The sequence below is a fragment of the Talpa europaea genome, assembly GCF_964194135.1.
Source record: "Talpa europaea genome assembly, chromosome: 5".
NCBI lineage: Eukaryota > Metazoa > Chordata > Mammalia > Eulipotyphla > Talpidae > Talpa > Talpa europaea.
The window spans coordinates 89,256,420-89,282,716 of record NC_140071.1 but is presented as its reverse complement, the minus strand read 5'-3'; the positions used below and the strand labels follow the sequence as shown (position 1 = coordinate 89,282,716).

The window sequence follows — 26,297 nt, the reverse complement described above, 5'->3', positions numbered from 1 at the left end:
ACTGATATTATCAGTAGTTGCAAGCTTCAAATTGCTTTGAAAAATCACAGGAAACTAAGGAGATGCTTCAGAAAGTTCACAAACATGCTAGGTCAATATTGGTTTTTAAATATATTTTAATTATCAGGAGAATGGAAAGACAAACCACAGACTGAGGAAAATATTTGCAAATCATATACATATCTGATAAAGAGGATGTATTTATAGCATAAAGTTTACCCTAAAAATAAGTTACATATTTTGGTTTCATTCTGTATAATAAATACATGTGCTATTTCTTTTTTAAGTGATTGCATGTGCCATTTCTTTTTTTAGTGATTAAAAGTGATTTTACTACTGCAGCACAGCATGTACTTATTTTATTCAGGAGAATAAAACACATAAAGAGAATCAACTTTTATTTATGTTTGCAATTTATAAAATTGAGTTATTTTGTTGATGTAAAATACCAATAACTCACTTGAGAAATATGCCATCTTCTGAAAACACCATCCACATGCTTCTTAAATATATCAAAGTCACAGCAGCACATCTCAGACTTGCCCAGAGTTAAAGCAACAAGCAACTGACTATTCTGGGACAATTCTGGGATCACAGCTTTGACCATGTTGGGAAACAACCAGGGAGCGAGCAAGGCAGCACAGCCAGATGGAAGTGACATTTTAATTAAAGGTCAAATACCCAAGCGGCTCTCTAGAGTAGGTAATTTCTATTTTCACAATCATCACTTTACATGTGATCCACTAAACTTAATTTCTTAATTCTTGAGGAGCTGCTTTGCACTGGGTTATTGAGAATGGTTTCCAATATCTAATAAATCATGAGAAAAAGAGATTTCTGTGGTTACTTGTTAATTCATTACAGGTCTGTAGATGAAGATGTGAAAAGGGTACTGACAAAGTCAAGCCATAATCTGTGTAAGTGAATGAAGGCAATATCAGCTTCATTGTACATGTCGAGGACTTTCTCAATGGCGTGGACATAGGCAGTCATTCTCAGGTACAATCCCAGGCTACACGTCATTGCTATGTGCATGATTTGCCTGGCAGAATTTTCCATAGTGCAAGTTAAGCCAGAGTGCACAATGTCTTTCTCACAGGCACCTGATACCCTGTTTTGGAACTCTGTAGTGGGTATGACAGGGAGAGTTGCAAAATGCTTTCCAAATTTTCTTTCTAAATTCTCTTGAACAGACATAAGCGAGTGGTAGTTAGAAACTCTTCTATATTTGAAGGCTAATTGGCCACAGCTGACATGCGTTAGGTTCTGTAGTCATTCAAAGTAAGATATTGTCACTCCTCCAGCATTCAAGTACAGATCCAGAACAAATATAAATTTCTTTTCCAGGAAAATGTTATCAGTTTCCGGAGTTGTTGGTTAGTTGAAATCTTCAGCAATAATTTTGGGAAACAGCCATGGAGCACAGACAGATGAAAAGGACATTTTATTTATTTATTTATTTGTTTGTTTGTTTGTTTATTTATTTTAAGATTTATTAATTTATGTATACAAGAGCTGGGGTGTAGGCCAGAGGTGCGGGTGGGTGAGAGAATTCACCAGAGACAGAATGGGGAGCAGAACAGGTGGATCCACCGAAATACACTGCTGATGAGAGAAGTGGGCGAGACAGGAGAGGTCCGCTGCGCCATGTGGGTCAGCTCCCCGGCCAGGGATTGATCTCATGCTGCAGTGGCTGCTGATAACTTCATGCTGCAGTGGCTGCTGAGACTTAACCCCTTGAGCCCCCAAGGAGGCCCCGAGACATTTTATTTAAAGGCCATTTTATTTAAAGACTTTGGCTGAGGGTGCACTGTACTTGGTCATCTGCCTTGCTAGCAGCAGGAATCAGTATACCACAGGCAGCCTCCAAGATACACCGTTCATTGGGCTTTGCCTTGGTGGAGCTCAGGATCAGTCCATGTTGCAACTTGAAATCTTCCCTCAATACCTTCTGAATTCCATATGTTCCCATTAGATTCACCCACACCAACACACTAGTACCAGCATACCTCATAGAGGGCAGGGCCACATTACCAAATCCCTGAACCACAAACTTTTTTTTCTCCAAACCCTGGTGTATACCTAAAATGTTACATAAGAAGTTTCATTGAAGACGTTTCAATTCCATGGAAAACTTCTTGGTTGTAGAAGAAATCTGTCTATGAATTCCACCCTAGCTGATGGGCTTGTCAGGCATTAATATCATAGTGTTCTATGGAGCTAACAACACCATATCAGAATATCTCCCACTCTCCAGTGCTCATAGCTGGGAAAGACTTATCAATGCCAGGACCAATAAAGTCCTGCTTTGCCAGCTCCTTGTGAACCTCCTTGTGATCTTTTTCAATTCACTTACAGTATAGTTCTTGGGGTTGATATTAACACCTGCTTTGGCACACCCAAGCAACATAACCACCACTGCACACTTACATGTCATCAGAGAAGCCAAAACTTTACTTCATCTACTCTCACTTCAGTGTTGTAATGGATACCTCCCTTGCAGGGCATGTGGTGCTGGCTGTGCTGGGCCTGACAGCCCACAATGACCTCCCTGTCATCACTCTGGATTGGGAAGGACAGGCACAGAATGTAGTTTCAGGTCTTGATAAACCACTGGATGAGCCACACCAGTTCTGTTTCTGCTCCTTGATGTCCCAAGTCTTGAGGTTGTCTTCCACGATGCTGGCACTGCAAATTAAAACTCCCTCCACCATCTTGAAGAAGTTGGGGTCATCCTTGTAGTTAGCTACCACCATACTATGTCATCAGGGGCAGGGAGCATTAGATCCTGGCTGTGGGGCAGAGGCCAGCCCAGGCATATGTGGTCTCTATTCCTGGTCACTCTGCACAGCTCGCAGGATGTCCTCATTTGCCAGTCATGGAAGGAGCTCTATAGCTCATTGGGCCTTTGCCCAAATCCATTCTTTTTTTATTGCTTCCTTACAAATCATCATAGGAGTGGACTTTAACATATCCTGACAATGGTAACAAGCTGTCCCTCCTAAGCAAACACCTTCATCAGTGAGATCTGTTATTCTCCCCAAGGCCTTTTCCATACTTCTTAGTTGATTCAGTGAGTCTCACGATTATTTTTTCAAAAGACCATGATCATCTTGTCAGTTGCAGAAAAGGGAAGTTTTAGACCACATGGAGTCAATCTACTGAAAACAACTATGGGAAAATTCTGTATAGTTTTGCCTCTTGTACTGAGAGACAAACAGTCCAACTTTTGCAGCAGTTTGTAAGCAACAGTGATCGTGCAAAAACAGACAATATTAGAGTTTGTGTAAGAGAGCGGTTATTTCACTACACACAGGATTCTGTGTATGAATCCATTAATGCAGATTTTAAGTATCCTAAGGGGCAAATATGTTCTCAGTTTTGTTGGGAATTGTGCTGGCATCTGAGGCCATGGAGAATGAATTCACATCTTGCCAGTCAATAAGATATTATTATGTGGTGAAAACCTGCAACATTAGAATTGTCCTGTGATACCACAGGAAAATCCAGTTCAACACGTAACACACTTCAATACCTTATATGTTATTACACAGTGCATAAATCAATCACCTTACAAGTATCTTAATCACAAAATCACTTTCCATATTTATCTTTCCACACAAGTTTTATATAGCTGCTTCAGATGTTTTTTACAGAAACACAGACCATGAATGCTTTTACACAAACCCTAATCAGCTTTCAGGTGAGGTCAGGAAGTTCAGCTGGAAGGTCAGGAAAGAAGGGGAAGGAAGAACAGGGGTGCAACTGGCACTAGTAAAAACAGGTTTTCAGGAAATTTGTAGAAGTCATAGAAAGATTCTAAAATTAGATAATAATGTTTACACAACTCTATAAATAATTTACTAAAATTCACTGGATTATATTGAATTTCAATAGCCATTTTTAAAAAAGCCAATAAACAATATATACATATATGTATATATAAGAAAGTATACAAAAGAATATCATGTCCTCTCCTGTATTATATTGAATATACCAAGGTTTAATATATATTGCAAGTGTATGGATTAACAAGTTATTTTTACATGTATCTCAGAATAAATCTCTTGTCATCTAAATAATCAGAAAAAAAATCATAAAACTGTAAGATGAACAAAACAGTACAAAAACCTAAAACCTGAAACCACTTCCAGATTTTTTCTGAATACTGTAAATTAAGCCACTGAGAAATAAATGATAAACCTTTTTTACAACATTTTTGTGCTCATTAAGAACATTGTTTTCATTAGTGAACTTCCTAATAAATAGTGTTATAAATTTTAACATATAAACTATAGTAAATACATACATATGCTATATATTGGAGTTGTACATTTATTTTTAATTTGTAAAAATGACCTCTGCTGCTAAATCAAATAATCTCAACTTTGGGGGGCCACAGGTGGCATAAAAAGATCAAGTTTAATTATATTTTCACCAGTTGGGTGACTAGCAACAAGTTCAGTTTAAAAGAACACCTACTTATTATCCTCTAAGACTCTCATGGAGGTAGATGAGATTTTGGATAGCAAAAATCTAACTTCAAAAGACATTTTAAAAATCAGGTATTCCATTTCCCCCATTAGCCAACATTTCACAGAAACTGTTCCTTTCCCTCTTCCTCTTTCCTGCTGGCTGGCATCCACATGATGAGTTCTTGTTAGCTACTTTGGGAATGAAAAGATAGAAGCAATGTAGGTTCCGGAAACCATGGGATTGTCTGACTATCTCCGGAATGCTTAACTCTGTATATCTTGAAGGTGAGAGATAAATAAACATCTATACTAAATATCTAAACTAAACCTAATCCTAATTAGCATACTGAGATCAGAGTGGTGTGGACTGAAATAGTGATAGACAAAAAAGCTCTGAGATGGGAAGTGTTCGGCACCTTCCAGGCACAGCAAGTTGAATGCAGTGAGGGCAGGGGTCATGCAAAGGCGAATGGGAGAAGACAGGGGAAATGATGATGGGAAGCAGAATATCCGGCTTAGAGGTTCACTCACACTTTTGCTTTTATTTAGATGTGAGAAGTCATGGAGGATTTTGAGAAGAAAATTGACTGATTCATATTTTAAGAGAATTTTGCTCTTTCCCTCAGCACAGGCAGCTCGTATAGCCAGGGGCCGATATTAAGGGCCCAGGCAGCCTTTGTGGGAAGAGAGAGCTGCTGCTGAAGTAGTCGGAGGATCTGAAAGTAGGACTGTCCCAGCTCCCAGAGCTCCTGTTCTCTCCATCAGTAAGTACCCAGACTCTAAAAAAGAACCTCACAAGGACAAGACAACCTTAGAAGGACAAGAACTACATGCCACTGGATCTGTGGCCTAAGAAAAAGTATGTGATACGCCGGCTCAACAAGCTAGTAGATAATCTGAAGCCCAAGAAGCAGCAGTGGAAGGAAAGACTGTGCTCACCGCAGAAATACTCGGTGAAGGCTGACATCACGGCATTGATAAAAATCATTGAAAAATTAAAAAATCTCTTTGTAGAGAATAAACTGATGTTAATGTTTTAAAATTCTAATGGTAGGTATCTTAAGTATCTATCTCAATATTCTTTATACTCCTTTTTTTAAAATTTATTTATTTATGCATACAAGAACTGGGGTACAGGCCAGAGGCATGGGGGGTAAGAGGATTCACCTGAGAGAGAGTGGGGACAGAACAGGCAGACTGACTGAAATACACTGCTGAGGGGAGCAACGGGCAAGTCAGGAGAGGTCTGCTGCACCATGTGGGTAGCTCCCTGGCCGGGGATCGAACTCCTGCTGCAGTGGCTGTAGATAACTTCATAGGTTGCATCTTAACCCCTTGTGCCACCAGGGGGACCCTCTTTACACTTCTTGACTATGTTTAAAATCTTCTAGGTTATAAAATCTCATGTAAAAAAATTCATAGTGGCCTTTATTAACTGATCAAAGTTAAAATGGAATTAGTCATAACTAAGTTCATGATAACGTATCAGAATAAAGAATGTGTTAACAGGGACTCCCTAGTGGCACAAGGGGTTAAACAACGCACTGTGAAGCAATCCACAGCCTCTGCAGCATGAGTTCGATCCCGGCTGGCCAGGGAGCAACCCACAAGGGGCAACAGACCTCTCCTGACTAGCCCGCTGCTCCCCTCAGCAGTGTATTTCATTCAGTCTGCCTGTTCTGTTCCCCACTCTGTCTCTGGTGGATCCTCTCAACCCCTGTGCCTCTGGCCTGTACCCCAACTCTTGTATGCATAAATAAATAAATCTTTGGAAAAAAAATGTATTAACACAAAGGATTTGGTCTATATTGAAATTTAAAAGGAAGATAGTCCAAGAATTGTTAAGAGTCCCCATAGGTTGGCTCAGAGCTCTGCATTTAAATCCTGTCTCTGGGTTTTATGGAGTGGGTGATCTTGACTAAATTATTTAACCCTCCTAACCTAATAAAGTGTAATTAACTTTATCTTTGCAGATTTTGTAAGGATTAAATGCTTCGGATAATTCCTTGCATGGAAAAAAAAAAGTCATCTTATAAATGGTATCTTTATTATTAGTCAAAATTATTATTGTTTGAGGATATTTAACCACACTTGTAACATTGGATCAGGGAAGTATGAAATTTCTAGTCTCTAAACAAATTTTTCATTGTTATGGGTGAAGACAACTCACACAAGCATTTTCCATTACATGGATGAAAAAGTTTCTAACTAGGGCCTCCCTGGTGGTGCAGGGGTTAAAGATAGCACTATCAAGCTGTCACCAGCCACAGCAGCACAAGTTCAAGTTCGATCCCCGACTGGGGGACAATCCACATGGCACAGCAGACCTCCCCTCCCTCGTTTGCTGCTCCCCTCAGAAGTATATTTCAGTAGATCCCCTGTTCTGCTCCCCACTTTCTCTGGTAAATCCTCTCACCCCTTGAACCTCTGATCTGTACCCCAGTTCTTGTATGTATAAATAAAATAAATCTTTTTTGAAAAAATTTCCTAACTGTATCCTCTTTTCTTTACTCTGATATCTGTAGGAGGTTTGAGAATTTCAGGAATAGAAGAAATGTCCCATAAGAAAATCAATTAATTATCATTCTAATTCATACTGTAGTTTTTCCAGAATTTAATTATCTTGACCTAGCAACTATGAGTCCCATCAGCACAATTGCACTGAAAAGATCCAGTTTCTGGACTCTCATAGGTGAGGATTCATCTCTTAACTAGTTTTATCTCGCCTCCGTACCTAGTTCTGCACCTTGAGCAGAAACTATTTAACAAGTAAGTCTGACATAAAAATACAAAATGGAGGACCTCCTTGCTGGTGCAAGAGGTTAAGCTGCAACCTATGAAACTATCTGCAGCCTCTGCAGCTGGAGTTCAATCCCTGGCCAGGGAGCTACCCACATGGCACAGCAGACCTCTCCTGACTCGCCCACTGCTCCCCTCAGCAGTGTATTTTAGTCAAATTTGCCTGTTCTGTTCCCCACTCTGTCTCTGGTGAATCCTCTCACACACCGCACCTCTGGCCTGTACCCCAGTTCTTGTGTGCTTAAATAAATAAATCTTAAAAAATAAAATAAAATAAAATAAAAACACAGAATGGATTTGCCATGTGATTAAGGACACAAATTGGCATTTTAAACCATTCAAGCAGACTCCCAGTTTGCAGTCAGGCACATAGGACATTAGAAATCATCACAGTGAAATAACAAATAACACCTGAACAAACTGAAAAGTCCATGGTTTTTGTTAGATCTGTCAGAGCAGTAAGAACACAGGGCAAACTCTTTTCCCAATAATTAGGCAAACAGAATCACAGTTTAGTGAAGCAGAAATCCATAAACAAAAACCTGAGGGAAACTAGTGTTCAGGAAAACCCGAATTATAATTGATTAATTACTGGAGGCTCAGAGTGGACAGGTCTGTGAGTTAAAATTTTCAAGGAGTTCTCCTCAGTTTTGTGAGTTTTACTTGCTGGAGTTCTACTAGGTTTCCACAGGAAAGATCAGAGAAAAATCCCCCTGGGCATGCATCAGGAAAAGAAACCATATTTTAAAAAACACCAGAGTATAGTTCTTACCAAAATTTGCCTTCAAAAGAAACTGTTTTAGCAGAGGCTAAACTTTTGGGGATTTATCAAAGCCTAAATGACCAGGCCAGAGTGGGAGACATGAAATACCCAACTATAATCCCTACAGCTGTCCTGTCTTACCCAAAATGGGGGTCTGGGAGGAATTACGTGAAACACGAAATTCCAGCCCATGGGCAGAGGCACACTAAAGAATTAAGACCTAGTAATAAGACTATGGAATGCTTCCCTTTTCTTTACATATTACCAACATACCGAAAGCCTCCTTACTAGAGTTCCTTTTACCTGATTCATAATGCCTGGATTTCAACAAAAATTACCAGGCATACAAAAAGGAAAAAATTATAAACATCAGAAACAGACTCAAATGTGCTAGGGAGGTTGGAATTTTGATTCCATGAATTTAACACAACTATGATTAATGAAGTTTCTTGCAACAATATGCATGAACAGATAGGTAATGCATGCAGAGATGGAAATTCTAAAACTCAGAGAGAAATGCTAGAGAACAGAAAGACTATGACATAATGAAGAATGCCTTTCATGGGTTTATCGGTAGATTGAATACAACAGAGGAAAGAATCGCTAGGTTTGAGGCTGTGTCAAGAAAAACTGAACTCAAGAGAAAAAAGAATAAAGAAAAGGGAATGGACTACACAAGAATCATGGTACCACCACAAAAGGTAGAATGTGCATCATAGAGAAGAAAAAGATAAAGGAACACAGCAATAGTCATGTGTTCCAAGGTAATGTTTTAGTCAAGAACAGACCTCATATTCAATAGGGTTTCCAATAAGTTAAGCCACGTAACCTAGGTGTCTAGTAGGCTACACCACCTAGGTTTGTGTAATATACTCTATGGTGCTATCATGACAAAGCTTCCCAACGATGTGTTTCTTAGAACCTATCTCCATTGATAAGCTATACAAGACCGTGTTTGAAATAACAATGACTGAGACTTTTCCCTAAATTAAGGTTAGACACCAATCTATATGTCAGTCACTTGGGGACGTTATGACAACTTACTGTAGACTGGGTGACTTAAACAACAGACATTTCTTTTAAAAAAAAATTTATTTATTTGTGCATACAATAACTGGGGTACAGGCCAGAGGAGCAGGGGGGTAAGAGGATTCACCAGAGACAGGGCAGGGAGCAGAACAGGCAAATCAACTGAAGTATACTGCTGAGGGGAGCAGCGGGCAAGACAGGAGAGGTCCGCTGTGCCATCTGGGCAGCTCCCTGGTCAGCGATCGAACTCATGCTGCAGTGACTGTGGCTAGCTTCACAGTGCTGTGCTTAACCCCTTGCACCACTAGGGAGGCCCAACAGCCATTTATTTCTTAAAAATTCTGAAGACTGTGAAGTACAAGATCAAAGGACCATCACATTGGGTTCTGGAGGGGACTTGCATCCTGGTTTGTGCTGTGTGCTCACAGGGCAGAGAGCAGAGACAGGGAGAGCTTGCAAACTCCCACTGTCTCGGACTAACCTCATTCATGAGCACTCCACCCTCATGACCCGGTGACCTACAAAAGGACACACTCTTTTTTTAAAAGATTTACTTATTTAAACATACAAGAACTGGGGTACAGGCCAGAGGTGTGAGGTGAGAGGATTCACCAGAGACAGAGTGGAGAGCACAACAGGCAGATTTATTGAAATCCGCTGCTGAGGGGAGCAGTGGGAGAGTCGGAAGAGGTCTGCTGCACCATGTGGGTAGCTCCCTGGCCGGGGATGGAACTCGTGCTACACTGGCTGCGGATAGTTTCATAGGTTGTGCCTTAACCCCTTGCACCACCAGGGAGCCCAAAAGATCACACTCTTAATACCATCACAAATGAATGAAGATTTCAACATATGAATTTGGGTGGGGGACACAAACATTCAGTCCATAACACCACAAAAGCACAGGCAGCTCACAGGACATTAGGCAGGTAAAGGCAAAATAAACTATAACTATTTTATTCAAACTCAAGGGCTTTAGGTGAGAGCTGATCTCTTTGTTAAAAAAAAGTACAGAACTTTACCCTAGGATGCTTGCTGCTGTTGTTAATATCCTGGTGCTTAAACTCTGATTAGTGAAAGCATTCAATTGTCTGCATTTTAGCTCTGGGTGGGAATAAGATAGTGTTTCAAATATCACAGTCTCTGCTGTAAATAACAGCCTTGTCAACGAGGATGTGGAGACACGGGTGACAGAGACCCAGCTATCCCACTTGTTTGGGCTCCAGATGTCCTATATGGGAGCCTCACGGTCAAACCAGCAATCATCACTTTTTACCCATACTCCTTTAGTTCTCCAATAGTATACCCTCTATCATGAATGACAATTCTGTGCACCCTCTTATCCAGCACAGTGCCAGGTCCCCAAACTCCTTGATATGGGTATGTGCTCCTGGGACAAAAATCATAGGGGCTCCATATAGCAGCTGCCCCTCACTCTGGAAAGTTGTACTGGCCCAGTATCACTATAAACACAGTTCAATTATAGACAGTTCAGTTATTGTTTTTCCTACCCTTTTGCAGCAGATCATTGCTCCTGGTATGTGCTGTGCTTATCGGCTTTTCTTTCACAGCCCATTTGCTTTGCTTTGCTATGGTTTAGTTGTGAATATGTGAAGGAGGCAAGTCCCATGTCTTCGCTCTCCTGTCATTCATTTTTTCCAACTCCCAGTATTGTATTAATAGAAAGTGAACTTGAGCAGTTATATAATTCTGATGTATATTGCAAATTTGAGGGCAAAAGATTTTTAAGGAGGATGTTATTTTGATATACTATTAAAAAAATCACATAAAAATCTCAATAAAAACCACAAGTGGCAGAAGAAAGTGTAAGACAAAAACCAGGAACAAAGAACATGGCAATGAATAGAAAAAAAAATATTATTATGGTAAATATTAATACAAGTATGTCAATAAACATTTTAAACATCATTGGTCTAAATATAACAAATAAAAGAAATAGTCAAAGTGAATCAAAAAATAAGACCCAACTACATGTTGTCTACAAAAAAAGGTAAATACAAGATATATGCATTAAATATAAATGGATGAAGATATACTATGGCAGCATTAATTAAAAGAAAGATGTACCTATATTTCAGATAGAGTAGACTTCCAAAAGAGGAAAACTGCCAGGGATAAAGAGGGACATTACATAATGATGAAAGGGTCAGTTTTCAACAAGGTGTAGCACATTAACACCACAGGATTATATCAATAGATGCAGAAAAAAAATGACAAAATCTAACACCTACTTATGATAAAAACTCTTAGTAATCTACACAATGCACTACTATTCAGGAGTCAAAAAAGATAAATTCATGCCATTTGCAGCAACATGGATGGAGCTGGAAGGTTTGATGGTAAACAAAATAAGTTAGAAAAAAAAAGATACATATCAGATGGTTTCACTTATATGTGGAATGTAGAGAAACCAAAGGATCAGGCAAAAACAAACCTTGAAAGTGATCACAGATATGAGGCATCCAGGAGGGGAGTTGAAGGGGAGAAGGTGGGGAGGCTTGAAAATGGAGGTGGGGAGAACAGAGGCTATGGTGATGGAGTATGGGTGCTTTGGTTGTCAGAGAACTACAGTGATCACACCTGAGGGGAGAAAAATTATACATTGTTCAAAAATTAACATCGATATAAGGAAAAAAGTACTACATTTAAAAATTTTTGACAAAGATATTTTACACTATGAGGCACCAGGTAAATACAAGTTAGAGCAACAACAAAAAAAGAGCCATTATACAATGGCTAGAAAGGCTAAAATTAAAAAGTAATAACAAATGTTTGCAAGATTGGGGGTAACTAGAATTTTTAACATCACACATGGGCATATAAAGCCATACTATCATTTTGCAAATTTGTACTTTCTTAAAAATGTAAACATATGTTTATAGCAGCACTATTTACAATAGCTAAGCTTTGGAAACAACCCAAATGCCCAAAAATAGATGACTGGATCAAGAAGATGTGGTACATATATACCATGGAATATTACTCAGCATTCAAAAAAGATAAACACATGCAATTTGCAGCAACATGGATGGCTCTGGAAGGGATCATGCTCAGCGAAATAAACCAGAAAGAAAAAGAAAAATACCGGATGGTCTTACTCATAGCAGGAATCTAGAAATAAGGGACCAGGAAAAATAAGGGACCAGGAAAAAGAATAACTATAAGAAAGAAAATATCAAAATCAACAAACAACTATGAACCAGAGACACTCTATGGGGGGGTGGGGGGCAGGGAAAGGAGGGATTGGGGTCAAAATAAGGGGGTTGTAATTGTATGGGGAATATAAAAATAAAATTTAAATTAAAAAAAAAAGTAAACATATGGGCCTCCCTGGTAGCTAGAGGTTAAGTCTCAGGCTACCACCCACCTGGCCCACTGAGGCCTGAGTTCGATCCCCAGCCAAGGAGCTAACCCACAGGGTGCAACAAACCTTTCCTGTCTCACCTACTGCTCCCCTCAGCAGTGTATTTCAATAGATGTGCCTGTTCTGTCCTCCACTCTGTCTCTGGTGAATCCTCTCACCCCCCGCAACTCTAACCTATACCCCAGTTCTTCTATGTAAAAATAAATACATAAAATATTTTTAAAAAAATGTAAACATGGGAGAAAGAAGAGGAGTCAAGTAGAAAGCATGAGGGAAGGAGAGCACAGTGGACTATGGGTGCTTTGGTGGTGGAAAAACTGGTGACCACACCTAAAGGGAGAAATCCTATACTGTGAAAAAATACACAAGGATATAAAAAATAAATAAGTAAAATATTTTTAATAACTCTCAGTAAGATAGGGAAAGAGGGGAACTCATTCAACTTGATGAAAAGTACCCACAAAGTGCTTGTGGCTAACACTGTACTGTAGAGGGAAACTAGAAGCTTTTCCCACTAAGATCAGGAGCAAGACATGTATGCCCTTCCTCACCACTCCTTTTCAGCTTCATATTGGATATCCTAGCAATACACTAAAGCAAGGGGGAAAAAAGAAAGAAAGAAAAGTCATCTCAATGTAAAGGAAGAAATAAAACTATCGTTGTTTGCAGTTTACATGATTTTCTATGTAGAAAATCCTAAAGAGCCAACAACAAAAATTCCTGGAACCAACATGAGATTATTATCATCAAAATGTCTTAACACAAGGCTAATCTGGAAAAGTCATCTGCTTTCCTTTGTAACAGAAATAATTAGGTGGAATTTGAAATGAAAAGACAATACCATATACATTAACATTCCTCAAAAGTGAAATAATTAGATATAAATCTACCAAACTATGAGCAAGATCTGTATGAGGAAAACAACTAAATGCTGATGAAAGAGATCTAAGAATAACCAAATAAATGGAGAGATATTCCATATTTAGGAACAGGAGGACTCAATAGTCAGCATGTCAGGTTTTCCCAAAAAAGAAGAAACCACTACATACCTATTAGGCCCCAACCCAAAACGCTGACATCATCAAATGCTGGGCCAGATACAGAGCAGCAGGAAGTCTCACACATTGCTGGTGGGGATGCACATTGGTATAGTCATTTTAGAAGACAATATGGCAGTTTCTGATAAAACTGAAATATTTTACCACCAAATCCAGAATCGCATTTCTCAGTATTTGCCCAAGTGAGTCAAAAACTTAACTCCTCACAAAAACCCGAACATGGATGCTTACAGTAGCTTTACGCATAATTGCCAAAATTTGGAAATAACCAGGTGTCCTTCAGTAGGTGAATGGATAAGCAGATGGTGGGACATTCAGACAATGGGATATTAGTACTAAAAAGAAATGAACTACAAAGCCACATTGTCTATCAGTAGGTGTTTATTAGTAGGTGAATGAATAAACAGTGACACTTCCAAACATTGCAACCCTAGTCAGTTTAAAAAAAAAATGAGTTATCAAGCCATGAGACGAAATGAAGGAAACCTAATTCATATTACCAAAGGAAAGAAGTCAATGTGGACAAGCCACATACACTATGATTCTGCCGACATGACATTCGGGAAAATAAAATCACACAGTTAAAAAATCAGTAGTTTCCAGGAAGGAGGATGTGGGGAAGCAAGGAGAGGATGAATAGTTGAAGCTCAGAGGAATTCAGGGCAGTGCGACTGTTCTACACGATACCATAATGGTGGCTCCATCATTATACATTTGTTAAAATCCATAGAAAGTGCAGCACCAAGAGTGAGTTCACTTCAAGTAAACTATGTGCTATGGATGGCAATGTGTCCAAGTATGTTTAACAAATACTAAGAAATGTACCCCTCTGAAGATGTATGCACGGTGATGATGGAGGAAGCTTTGCCTGTGTGGGGGTAGAGGGTATGTGGGAACTCTCTGTCAATGTTGCTGTGAACCTAAAACTGCTCCAAAAAATCTGTTAAAAGAGAAAGTGTATAATCATTTCTTGAAGAGACACGTACTCGTAGACACCAACACGAGGAGCTGTTTTACATAGTAATCAAGCAGCTACGCATGCCCTGCTCTACATCCCAGGTCTCCTCCCTCTGAGTTGGTCACCTTCACCAAATCCTCGGTTTCCTCGTTTGGCAAAAAAAGAGACACATATTACCTACATTACTGGGAGGACAAAACAAGCCATGTTAGAATTTAGACAAGTGTCCAGTATTTGGTAAGTACACAATAAATGATAGTGATTACTATTACTATTAAAAAAAAATCAGCACAGTTTATAAAATCCATTATGCCAAGAGAATGAGGGGAAATAGAGTTTCTTAATATTTCACAAGTATGGGGTCTAAAATAGGGTAGAACATGGGATATTATGACAATAGGATAATCTCTTTTGACATATTTAAATAATGCTAGTTGGTGGCACTGCTATAGTTTAAGCGGAATCATCGTAAAATGTGCAGAAATAACATATTCATGGTTCAGGTTGAGGAGGTGCAAGGCTATGAAAATTGAAGGACGTAAAGATTATTGCACAATGTGCCAAAGTGAGATCTTTGTGAATGAAATGTCAGCCATCCTCATATTAGTCCCAAAACCCTGGGCTGAGTTGCAAGGTAGGAAATATCTGTCATACGGACTATTCAGACTTCTCCATTTTTTTTTTCTGTACACCGAGTGTTAGACTACATTAAGACTCCATTCTTTTAATTTGTTCACTTCTTCTGTATGTGTATTCTAGGATTTCAAAAGATACAGAAAAGGAAATAAGAGAGACAAGAAAGCCGCAATGGGCAGGGCAGACTGATTAGACGGGGAGGACCCATAGTTTAGCCCAGTGGCCCTTTCGTCTTGACGTACACCAGAATGGCCTGGAAGCCAGCAAGAAACATAGAAGCCTGTTCCTTAACACAAGAATGGGTTTGGGTCTTTGTTTTCAGCAAGTTCCCCAGTTGGCTGTGATAGGGACCTGAGTTTGATCTACCAATACACCTTTTATCTAATCTCCCCCTTGCTTCTCAAGGAAGAGTGAGACACAGCACATATAACCTGGGAGTAGGGTAGATATGCAGAGTCTTGTGTTCCATCCCAGATCCACAGTCAAAATCTGCATTTCTATCAACATCTTCAGGTGATTCATAGGCACATTAAGGTTAAGAAACAGTGGACTTTGGGGCTTATAAAGGCTCCTCAGACGCTTTAAAATTTAGCAGTTTGAAAACAGATCGTAGAAGCAAAAACATAGCATGAACACAGATATAGTACTATCACGTTTAGCTCAAAAAGTTTTATCAACAACAGCTGCCAATGGGCTGTCCTGATGGTACTAACAGGAAAATGTCTTCATGACTCACCAACAAATTTAAGAGATTATATTTGTACATGAATGTGTTTCAATAGTTTAGTAACCAAAAACACTCCTTAGTTCCCCTTCTCTGTTCTATTCCCATCCAAATTCCCAACCCTACGAAGGTAGGTTTCCATTTAAATGTAACTTTAATGAAACTGGTGTTCAGCAAAGAACAAATAGAACAAGATCACAATCACAGGCAATAAAAACGCTGAGGGTGAGTCAAAAGATTGTGTTACAGGTTATGCAGTAAATGGAGAGGTGAGAACAGAATGTGGGATGGAATTGAGGAGGAGGTAAAAAGATGGGAAAACCAGAGAAAGGAAGTACTCGCCTGTACTTTTTTTGGTTTTATAAACTGTTAATGACAATCAGATCCTAGCAACTGGCATCCATGATGCAGATAACTGGGCAATCTGACCGGTTTCCTAAGAAAATCACAGTTAGCACTTGTAGGTAGGGTTAATTCTTCAAAATGACTTCATTAGAGTGTTCCAATATTGGCACTCCAAAACAACTTGAAAGCTATACCTAAAAGCTAGGTTTTCTTTACACTTGAGAAAGAAAAGAGCAACTAAATGTTAATAATGATGTCAAAATAAAATTGTGATCCATTTTGAGCCCAGTGGCACAAGATTAATTTTCACAGATTACACAGAGATTCTATTATTTTCTGTACCAGATAATCTTAAAGTAGCAGCAGCTGAACCAAAGGTTGAAAGAGAAGGTAAACCTCTAGATAGAATTATTCACTTTTAATCAGTAGGCAAAATTCTTTCTCTCTAGTTCTCTTCAAGTAGGAAAAGACTGTTTCAACTAAAAAAGCTAACATGCTCCATCTGGAAAGAACTTGAGTAAGACAATACCCTGTTGCAAGAATAACAGTCAGTAAATATTGATTATATTTGCTCAGTGTACCATTTGGGCACAGAGAATGGCTTTGCTGTGGATGGTCAATAACTAACAAATGGGCATAAAGTTGCTCACCTAGTTGCCATGTGTGTAAAAGTCTTGCACACCTTCAGGTTTGGAATTTAGGTTCTGGATCAGTGGGCCTCACTTGGCAGATCTAGAAAGTTCCACTTTATTGTATTTGTTCTGTCGTCTATAAAGAAAGGGAGATAGTTGGCAGTGCTTTGAAAAAATAGGGGACTTTGACTACTTTCAGTGAAAGGGGATCTGTTATTCTCTCAATAAGAGAAGGATTAGGTGATTGCTTTGAAGTCTCTAGTTATGGGAAGTAGGGCATTTATAGTAATAACTGATTTCCTAGTTTGAGCGTGCGTTCTGCATGGAAATGGGCTTGAAATACAGGTCATAAGCTATTATAGTTTTTATCAGTTAAATACAAAATATGTTTGTGAATTGCACAAAAAGGAAGGTCGGGCTGCTCTGAACAATGCTACACAATTTCTTAAAAGTACTGCCAATTCTTTGTTTTGGCTTTGCTTTCTTGGCCAGGAGCTATTCACCCTTTCTTGCAGCACGTCTACCAGCAGGGGCACATTAGGAAGTTGCCCCCAAATTCCTAAAGTCCTGTTTCCTTTGACTTCAACTGGCAGAGAACTTAACATCCTGTCCTTTTTCCTGAAGCATACCTACCAAAGCTGTATCTTGGGCAATTCTAGTTGAAGAGACTTCTAGAGATGCCAGCAACGTAGTAATTCATCCATATGCATGTTATACTCACAAACTAAGGGCTGCTTATTCCCCAGGCATATTGGGTACAGCCAAGATTCCAATCCATAATCAATGAAATAATTTCCTTCTTTGTTTTCCCACTTTCTCTTTATAAAGCCTACTTGACTGTGTGTGAGGCATTTACAGTCTCTGATTTGGGTTTGCTTATCTAGGCTGCATGTCATTGGAACTACCTCAGTTAGCAGCCTCTTTGCTGAGTTCATTTGACAACAGGAATGTTAATGAGTTGTTTCACTTTAATGGTTCTTCCCATGAAGTCAAGTCCTATTAACGAGTTAGCACTTGGAAGCTGTTTCCACTTACCTGTGTGGGTTGACCATTAGCTCTATGCCTCAAACTCTTTGAATCATTTTTAGTTATACCATACTGACATACTTCTATGGAGGAACGGAAGGGCACCACCAGGCCTAGCACAGGAATCTGCACATACACACAGAGCACAGGCTGCTTGTACACAATATATACTAATGATCGGTTTGCTTCAATCTAAAACTCTTGTTATTTTTTAATATTTATTTATTTTTATTTATTTATGCATACAGGAACTGGAGTACAGGCCAGAGGTGCGGGGGTGAGAGGAGTCACCAGAGACAGAGCAGGGAACAGAACAGGCAGACTGACTGAAATACACTGCTGAGGGGAGCAGCGGGTGAGATAGGAGAGGTCTGCTGTGCCATGTGGGTAGCTCCCTGGCCAGGGATCAAACTCATGCTGCAGCAGTTGGCAATAGCTTGAGAGCGCTGAGACTTTAACCCCTGTGCCACAAGGAAGGCCCTAAATGTTTTCTTTTGAACTGAGATTCCTGCCTCAATGATGTCTCAATGAGTGTTGGACACTGACACCATGAGAAATTAACCAAGCAAGCCAAGATGTACCACAGTCAAGATAATTGGGAAGTTAATAAACTCTGAAGGCTGAACAGGATGAACACCAAGACCATCAGCTATGACAGGTTGTCCTGACAAACCAATTCAGCTATGATGGGCTGTTCCATAAGCCAATTCACTTGTGACTGTTTTTGTTAAACTCACTATAAAACAGTCAGTTCAAGATGAGATAGCCAAATGGTCCCTCCATTCTTGCAGATCAATGGACGGTGATCTGAAAAATAAGAGCATTTTTAGATTCAACTCCTGTCTCTGCTTTTTGGCTTTTTCATAGTGACAGTCAGCAGAACCCAGGGTAACATTATCACTTGATTTCCCTCTACAATCAATTCCCTCTCTTTGTTATCTTTCTCCTATATCCTTTCCTTGGCTAACCTTCCTCCTTCAGGTCAGTTTAGCAGTTATTGTTCTAAGACACCCTCCAGATGTCCTCCTCAAATCCAGCCTAGAGTTCACAGATAAGCAGCATTAGGGCAGCAGTACTAGCAGCTGAACTTTCTGTGCAGTTTCTCCAATCAACATTGAGACCTTCTTTTTTTTGAGACCTTTCTTACAATACATACTAATGTCAATTTACTTAGTATTAGAGTTGGTTTCCTTCAAGAAAAAGTCAGGTAGATATTATATAGTTTTGTATCTATTTTATTATAAAACAATTGAAACAGTAAAAGGTGTGGTATAACTTTAGCAGAAGGCAAAAACAAACTCAAAAAGCTCATAATTTTTCAAATTTAGAGAAATTCTGTAGCTGTCCTGGCTTTATTGCTTGGTAATATTGAATAATAAAGAACTAAATAACAAGCACAACTGTTTTTTCAAAATATCAATAGAACAGGATTTCCCCTGCCCTTTCAGCTGCCTGGTAGAGGGAAGGCAGTGGGGTCCTGGCCCACCTTGCTCTTTTTTTTTCCATTCTTTAATTTTTTAAATTGAAGTGACTTTTCATTATAACATTATGATTGCACCTTTCTCTTTTTATTCTAGACTGTGTAATTGGCCCTTGCAAGACAGGTTTATTTCCTACTTTAGTGGGGATAATAACCTCATTTTACCACTTTGCTACTAGGGTATATGTTCCCATTATGCCTTAATTTGCAAAAGTCCTTTTCTCTCTTCAAACATAGGGATCTAAACTTTTCTCCTTACATGACCTTGCTATGTTAAAACTTATTCCTACTCATTCAGTAAATTTAAAAAAAAATTAAAAATATAAACAACTTACAAGGTGCATACTTCATTCTGAAAATGTACCTTCCTCTTTCACTGCTATGACCACTCTTATCCTTCCTCCATAAGTGGTCACCAGTCCCATCACTTCTTCCATCACAATGTTTAAGCTATCTGTCTCTGTCCATAACCTTTGACCTTAGCTTAGTTTAGCCCCTTATTACTTTATATCTGGGCTGTCTTTTGACTATTCTCTGCCAACGAAACTTACTCTAGTCTAACTTAAACCATCCTACATCCTGTCTCCAGTATAATCTTCATTTAGAACCAACAAGTTCTTCATCTCATTGCTACTGAAAAATCATTCACATTCATCTTCCTACTAAAAATGTTAGGTCTTGAACCTGAAAACCTGGTCCTAAGAGACCTTTTCCTGTTCTTCTGTCAGACAGCAGGCTGCAATGCTAGAGGGTCAACTTGCATTTCAAATCATGCTTATTTTCTCACTTTCATCCCTTTGCTCACACTCTGGCTTCTCTTGCCTTTCCCTACTCTCACATTTTCAATTCCAACATATTTTTTTTTAAGACCGAGACTTTTTAAGAACAACTTTCTCTTAAACCATCCAGGCTACAATGGTTTCCCCTGAGCTCTTAACACTTAGTTTCCCTTTCATTCATTTGGCAACTTATTATGTACTGTCTTTCTCAAACCACCTCATATTATCACTTCACTTTGAAATATTTTTATCTTATTCTCTCAACTAAATCATTAGTTCCCGCAGTCGTTCAACAAATATGTATTAGGTTTACTAAGTGCTAGGCACTATGCTAGTTCTCAAAGCAATGTTTTGTTTTGTTTTGCTTTGTTTTTCATTTTATTTATTTTTTTACATCATTGTTCATTTTTTTAAGAATATTTGCTTCCCCCCACCCCCTCAGGTGTAGTCCCCATAGAGTTTCCTTCACCAAGGCACCCCTGCACCATCACCTCAGTCCCCTGTGCTCCTTCCTCCCTCCCTCTGATCCCTCTCCCTCCTCCTCCCCTGCAGGATGTCTCTGATTTATAATTGTCTGTTTTTGCTTTGTTGTGTTTTGTACTGTTATTATTTTTTACTCTGATGTCTTATTTGGTTTCCCTATACTCCTGCTATAAGTGAAACCATGCGATATTTTTCTTTTTCCTTCTGGTTTATTTCACTGAGCATAATTCCTTCTAGTTTCATCCATGTTGCTGGAATGGCACGAGAGTTTATCTTTTTTGATTGCTGAATAATAGTCCACTGGGTATATGTACCACATCTTCTTGATCCAGTCATCTATTTTTGGGCATTTGGGTTGTTTCCAGGTTTTACCTATTGTAAATAGTGCTGCAATAAACATAGGTGTACAGGTGTTCTTTTGAATCAATGTTTTCGTGTCCTTTGCTGGAGGAGACAAAGAGCTCTTGGAAAAGCACTGAAAACAGAATCAAGGAAATATTTTCTTTTGTTTTGAATGCATCATTCCCTGGTGGTACAAGGGGTTGAGTCTCAGCACTATGAGACTATTAGCAGCCACTGCAGCACAAGTTCAATCCCCAGGCAAGGAGATAACCCACATGGCACAGCAGACCTCTCCTGCCTCGCCCGCTGCTCCCCTCAGCAGTGTATCTCAGTCGATCTGCCTGTTCTGCTCCCCACTCTGTCTCTGGTGAATCCTTTCACCCGTCCACACCTCTGGCCTACACCCCAGCTCTTATATGCATAACTAAACAAATCTTTTGAAAAAATGTATCATAGGTAGGTTTTAGGCATGACTGCTCTACTAGAGATCTCTGCCATACTCTTAACTTATCCAACAAAGAAATCTGTCAAGGGCATTAGTGAATATTAAAAGGTTATTTTTTTTTTACTTTCCATTTTTTTTATTGTATATATTTTTGACATAATTTTTCATTTTTGTACAATGTATGCATCTTCATCTTGGTTACAGTCCCTGTAAAATTCCTGCCACCCTTGTTTTGATCCTACTTCCTAAAAGGCTAATTTTTATTAAATTTTTTCTAAGTCTCTAGCATTTTAGAGTTACCAGCTCTAAATGGACACCCTATCTATAGATGCTTTTACAGGAACACAATCTAAAATCAGCAGAAGCAGCCCCTATAAGGTGATGTGATATGGTCTATTTATCACGTAGTATAAACAGAGCTGGATCCTAGGATCCTTCTTGTTAACTGAACTCTTAGTGATAATGAACTGTGTTTGATTTGAACAAATGCCCACAGTCACTGAGTCTAGGAGGGCAAGCAACCTGCTGTAGACTGAGATATATTAAATTTGAGTTCTTTTGATCCACTTGAGGAATATTTTTGAGGGTTAATAAGCCTAACCAAAATTTGCTTGGGACTTAGAAATTAATATTTGATGATTAAAGTTACCAAGCCAAGGTTAAAGTTTTGCTTAACACTATAAATTCAGTTTGTAAATGTTACTGCACTGTTTGTAAGTCTAGCAAATTTTATTATTTATTTCTAAAAGATCATTCAATTATGTTTGATCAATTTGTAAACTTGATTAAACATTCCCAAACACTGCAAGCTGTATGTGGAAGAAAAATATTCAATCTCTTTAGGGTGTCTGGGATTTCCTATACTACCCCCACATGCAGTGATTCACTGGAAAGGTTTAAAAAACTCAGCATATAGTTCTAGCCATAGTTAAAATTGATTAGAACAATATAGTTGCACAGCTGGAACACAAGGGGAAGACACAGGCAGAGCATGCCAGCTTCAAGGTTCCTTCAGTGCTCTTCCTCCCACAAAGAGTGACACATATCACATTCTTCTCCCAGCAAAGAAATTTCAACAACATGAATATAATATTTTGATCCAGGAAAAGTCCACTAGAGACAAAGATTTCAAGGTTTTTATCAGGGTTGGTTCCTACTTAGCATTCACCAAATTTCCACACTCCTAAAAGGTATGTAGAAGCATTAAACAGAAGCCATATTGTTTGCCTGGTGGGCCTTTATAAAGTAACTTTTAACTGGTAATAATACTCTGTGAAGTGGGCCTCCCTGGTGGCGCAGCGGTTGAGCGCTGGGTTGCGAAGCTGCCTGCAGCCTCTGCAGCCGGTTCGATCCCCGGCTGCTCCCCGGCCGCTCCCCGGCCACCGGAGGAGGGTCCCACATGGCGCGCAGACCTCTCCTGCCGCCCGCTGCTCCCCTCAGCAGTGTACTTCGGTCCTTCTGCCTGCTCTGCTCCCCCTCTGGCTCTGGTGAGTTCTCTCACCCTCCCGCGCTTCTGACTGTACCCAGTGCATGTATAAACCAAACAAACAAACAAACAAATAATAAATAAATAAATAAATAAATAAATAAATAAATAAATAAGGCATGCCTCTAGAAAATTAAAAAAAAAAAAAAAAATACTCTGTGAAGTGACTTCCAGATGCCAACCAAAGACCAATCTTGACAGCAGGCCTTTCTGAGGACCGCAGTCTCAGACCTACTGTATTAAATCCTTTCTGCACACTTAGTTACTCCCATTTTCTAATTTAACAAACTAAAACTCCTCAAGTTCTCAAAGATAACCTACATGATACAAATAATGCAAGTCACAAATAAAATCAACCTTAGTTTTCTTAAATGTCTTCTATTTTCTCCAAACTAAGATTTCAGTTTTGAATCAAAAGCATAAATAACTTAATTACACAATTGAAAGCAGACTGAAAAATTGATCTCATATTCTAGTGGATCAAATTTTATTAAATATAAATAGGGTCTTCCTGGTGGCGCAAGGGTAAAGCACCGCACTATGAAGCAATCTGCAGTCTCTGCAGCATGCATTCGATTCCCAGCTGGCCAGGGAGCAACCCACAAGGGGCAACGACCTCTCCTGACTGGTCCACTGCTCCCCTCAGCAGTGTACTTTGGTCAATCTGCCTGTTCTGTTCCCCACTCTGTCTCTGGTGAATCATCTCACCCCCCACATCTCTGGCCTGTACCCCAGCTCTTGTATGCATAAATAAATCAATCTTAAAAAATACAAAAATAGGCCTCCCTGGTTGCGCATGGGTTAAGACACAACCTATGAAGAAATCCGCAGCCACTGCAGCACAAGTTCGATTCCCAACCAGCCAGGGAGAAACCCACATGGTGGGACAGATCTCTCCTGTCTCGCCCGCTGCTCCCCTCAGCAGTGTACTTCGGTCCGTCTGCCTGTTCTATTCCCCACTCTGTCTCTGGTGAATCCTCTCACCACCACCCCCCCCCCCCCCCTGTGCATCTCTGGCCTGTACCCAATACTTGTATAAAAATAAATAAATCTTTAAAAAAATACATAAATAAGGGCCTCCCCGGTGGCGCAGCGGTTGAGCGCTGGGTTGCGAAGCTGCCCGCGGCCACTGCGGCGCCGGTTCGATCACGGCTGCTCCCCGGCCACCGGAGGAGGGTCCCACATGGCGCGCAGACCTCTCCTGCCGCCCGCTGCTCCCCTCAGCAGTGTACCTCGGTCCTTCTGCCTGCTCTGCTCCCCGCTCTGGCTCTGGTGAATTCTCTCACCCTCCCGCGCTTCTGACTGTACCCAGTGCATGTATAAACAAAACAAACAAATAAATAAATAAATAAAATAAAAACATGCCTCTATTTAAAAAAAAAAAAAACATAAATAAATAAATATAAATAGGCAAAATAGCAAAAAGGTAAAAATTCTTTAATATAAAGCATCAACATGGCTTTGATTATCCTAAACAGTTTGATGATTATTCCCTAGGTTAATCTTCCTAGAATGAAAGATGATTTAATATTAAAGAACTACATGCCCCCTCCAGCACATGAGGAGGTGACTGAGGGCTCCTCATCTGGAACTTTGAGATTTCTACAGAGACTGAGGACCTTATCTGACCTCAGTGATTATGTAACTCCAAGATAATTTATTGTGACAGGACTGCAATTATCTTTACATATTAGCTAACTCTTTCAAGGACTGACCAAAGTCTGCAATTTAATCAAAGTTACATATTGATAGGATGCTGCTTTTTTTTTAATAGCAGAGGGAGACCTACTGTCATTGTAATTTTTTCTAAGTTTAAAACTGTTTAACTTTGATTTTTTTTTAAGATTTATTTATTTATACAAGAACTGGGGTACAGGTCAGAGGCGCGGGAGGCTGAGAGAATTCACCAGAGACAGAGCAGGGAACAGAACAGGCAGATGGACCAAAGACTGCTGAGGGGAGCAGCAGATGGGGCAGGAGAGGTCTGTCGAGCCATGTGGGTATCTCCCTGGCCGGCCGGGAATCGAACCTGCACTGCAGAGGCTGTGGACAGCTTCACAGCATGGTGCTCAACCATAACTTTAATGTTACAGTTCCTTCTTTCAGATAACTGCTATCTCTTAGGGCCACACATTTTTAGATATAAACATATCAGGTTGGATATTGGATAAGTTCCTATGGTTTCATGTGTTAGGTCACAAAAGCCTTTCAAAGTTATCTTTTGCTTCTATATAATACATTCTTTCTTTTCTTTTTTTTTAAATCTTTTTAAATTTAATTATTTATTTATACAAGCACTGGGTACAGTCAGAAGCATGGGAGGGTGAGAGAACTCACCACAGCCAGAGTGGGGAGCAGAACAGGCAGAGTGACGAAATACACTGCTGAGGGGAGCAGCGGGCAGCAGGAGAGGTCTGTGCACCATATTGGACCCTTGCCCAGCTGCCAGGGATCGAATCAGTGCTGCAGAGGCTGCGGGCAGCTTCGCAACCCAGCACTCAACCGCTGCACCACCAGGAAGGCCCTATCTTTATTTTCTATAGCATTTTTAGGTTCATATCAAAACTGAATTGAAGGCACAGACATTTCCCATATATACCTACTGCCCTTCACCCCAAACACAGCCTTCCCCACTATCCACACACACCCTTCAAAGCGGCACATTTTTATAGCTGGTTGGCATACACTGACACATCACTATCACGCAAAGTTCGTAGTTCACTTTAGGGCTCACTTTTGGTCTTGTATTTTCCTTTCTTTTTCTAATCTGTGTATTTCTGTTTCTTTCTTTCTTTTTTTTTTTCTAATTTAACAAGTTACCTTATTGAAAAATAATACAAGTACATGAGATGTGAACTGACTGGAAAAACTAGCACTTAGTCCTTATTACTATAAGTGTTTATTTTCTGTCTTGGGTTATGGGACATTTTTTTTTCTTTTTTTTTGATTAAACTTTTTTTATTTTCTTACATTTTTTTGTTCATTTTTGTACAATATTTGATTCTCCCCGTTAGGTGTAGTCCCCATTAATCTCCCACCACCACAGCTTATTTCATTCAGCATATCCCTTCTAGCTCCACCCATGTATATGAGAATGGCATGAGTTTATCTTTTTTGATTTTTTTTAAGATTTTTTTAATTTATTTATACAAGAACTGGGGTACAGGCCAGATGTGCAGGAGGGTGAGAAGATTTACCAGAGACAGAGTGAGGAACAGAACAGGCAGACTGACAAAATACACTGCTGAGGGGAGTAGCGGGCCAGACAGGAGAGGTCTGATGCACTGTGTGGGATTCTCACAGGCCAGCAGGGATCAAACCCACGCAGCAGAGGCTTCGGACAGCTTCATAGTGCTGTGCTCAACCGCCTGCGCCACCAGGGAGGCCCCTATCTTTTTTGATTATTGAACAGTAATCCATTGTGTATATATATCACATCTTCTTGATCCAGTCAT

The 26,297-nt window shown here is 39.7% G+C and overlaps 1 pseudogene across 1 annotated transcript; it reads right to left on the bottom strand.

Annotated features, from left to right (window-relative positions):
* Positions 1-858: 858 nt before the first annotated feature.
* On the bottom strand, positions 859-1,443 carry LOC311170562 (glutamate dehydrogenase 1, mitochondrial-like; annotated as a pseudogene). Its single transcript has one exon. The product of its transcript is annotated as a glutamate dehydrogenase 1, mitochondrial-like (transcript).
* Positions 1,444-26,297: the final 24,854 nt, after the last annotated feature.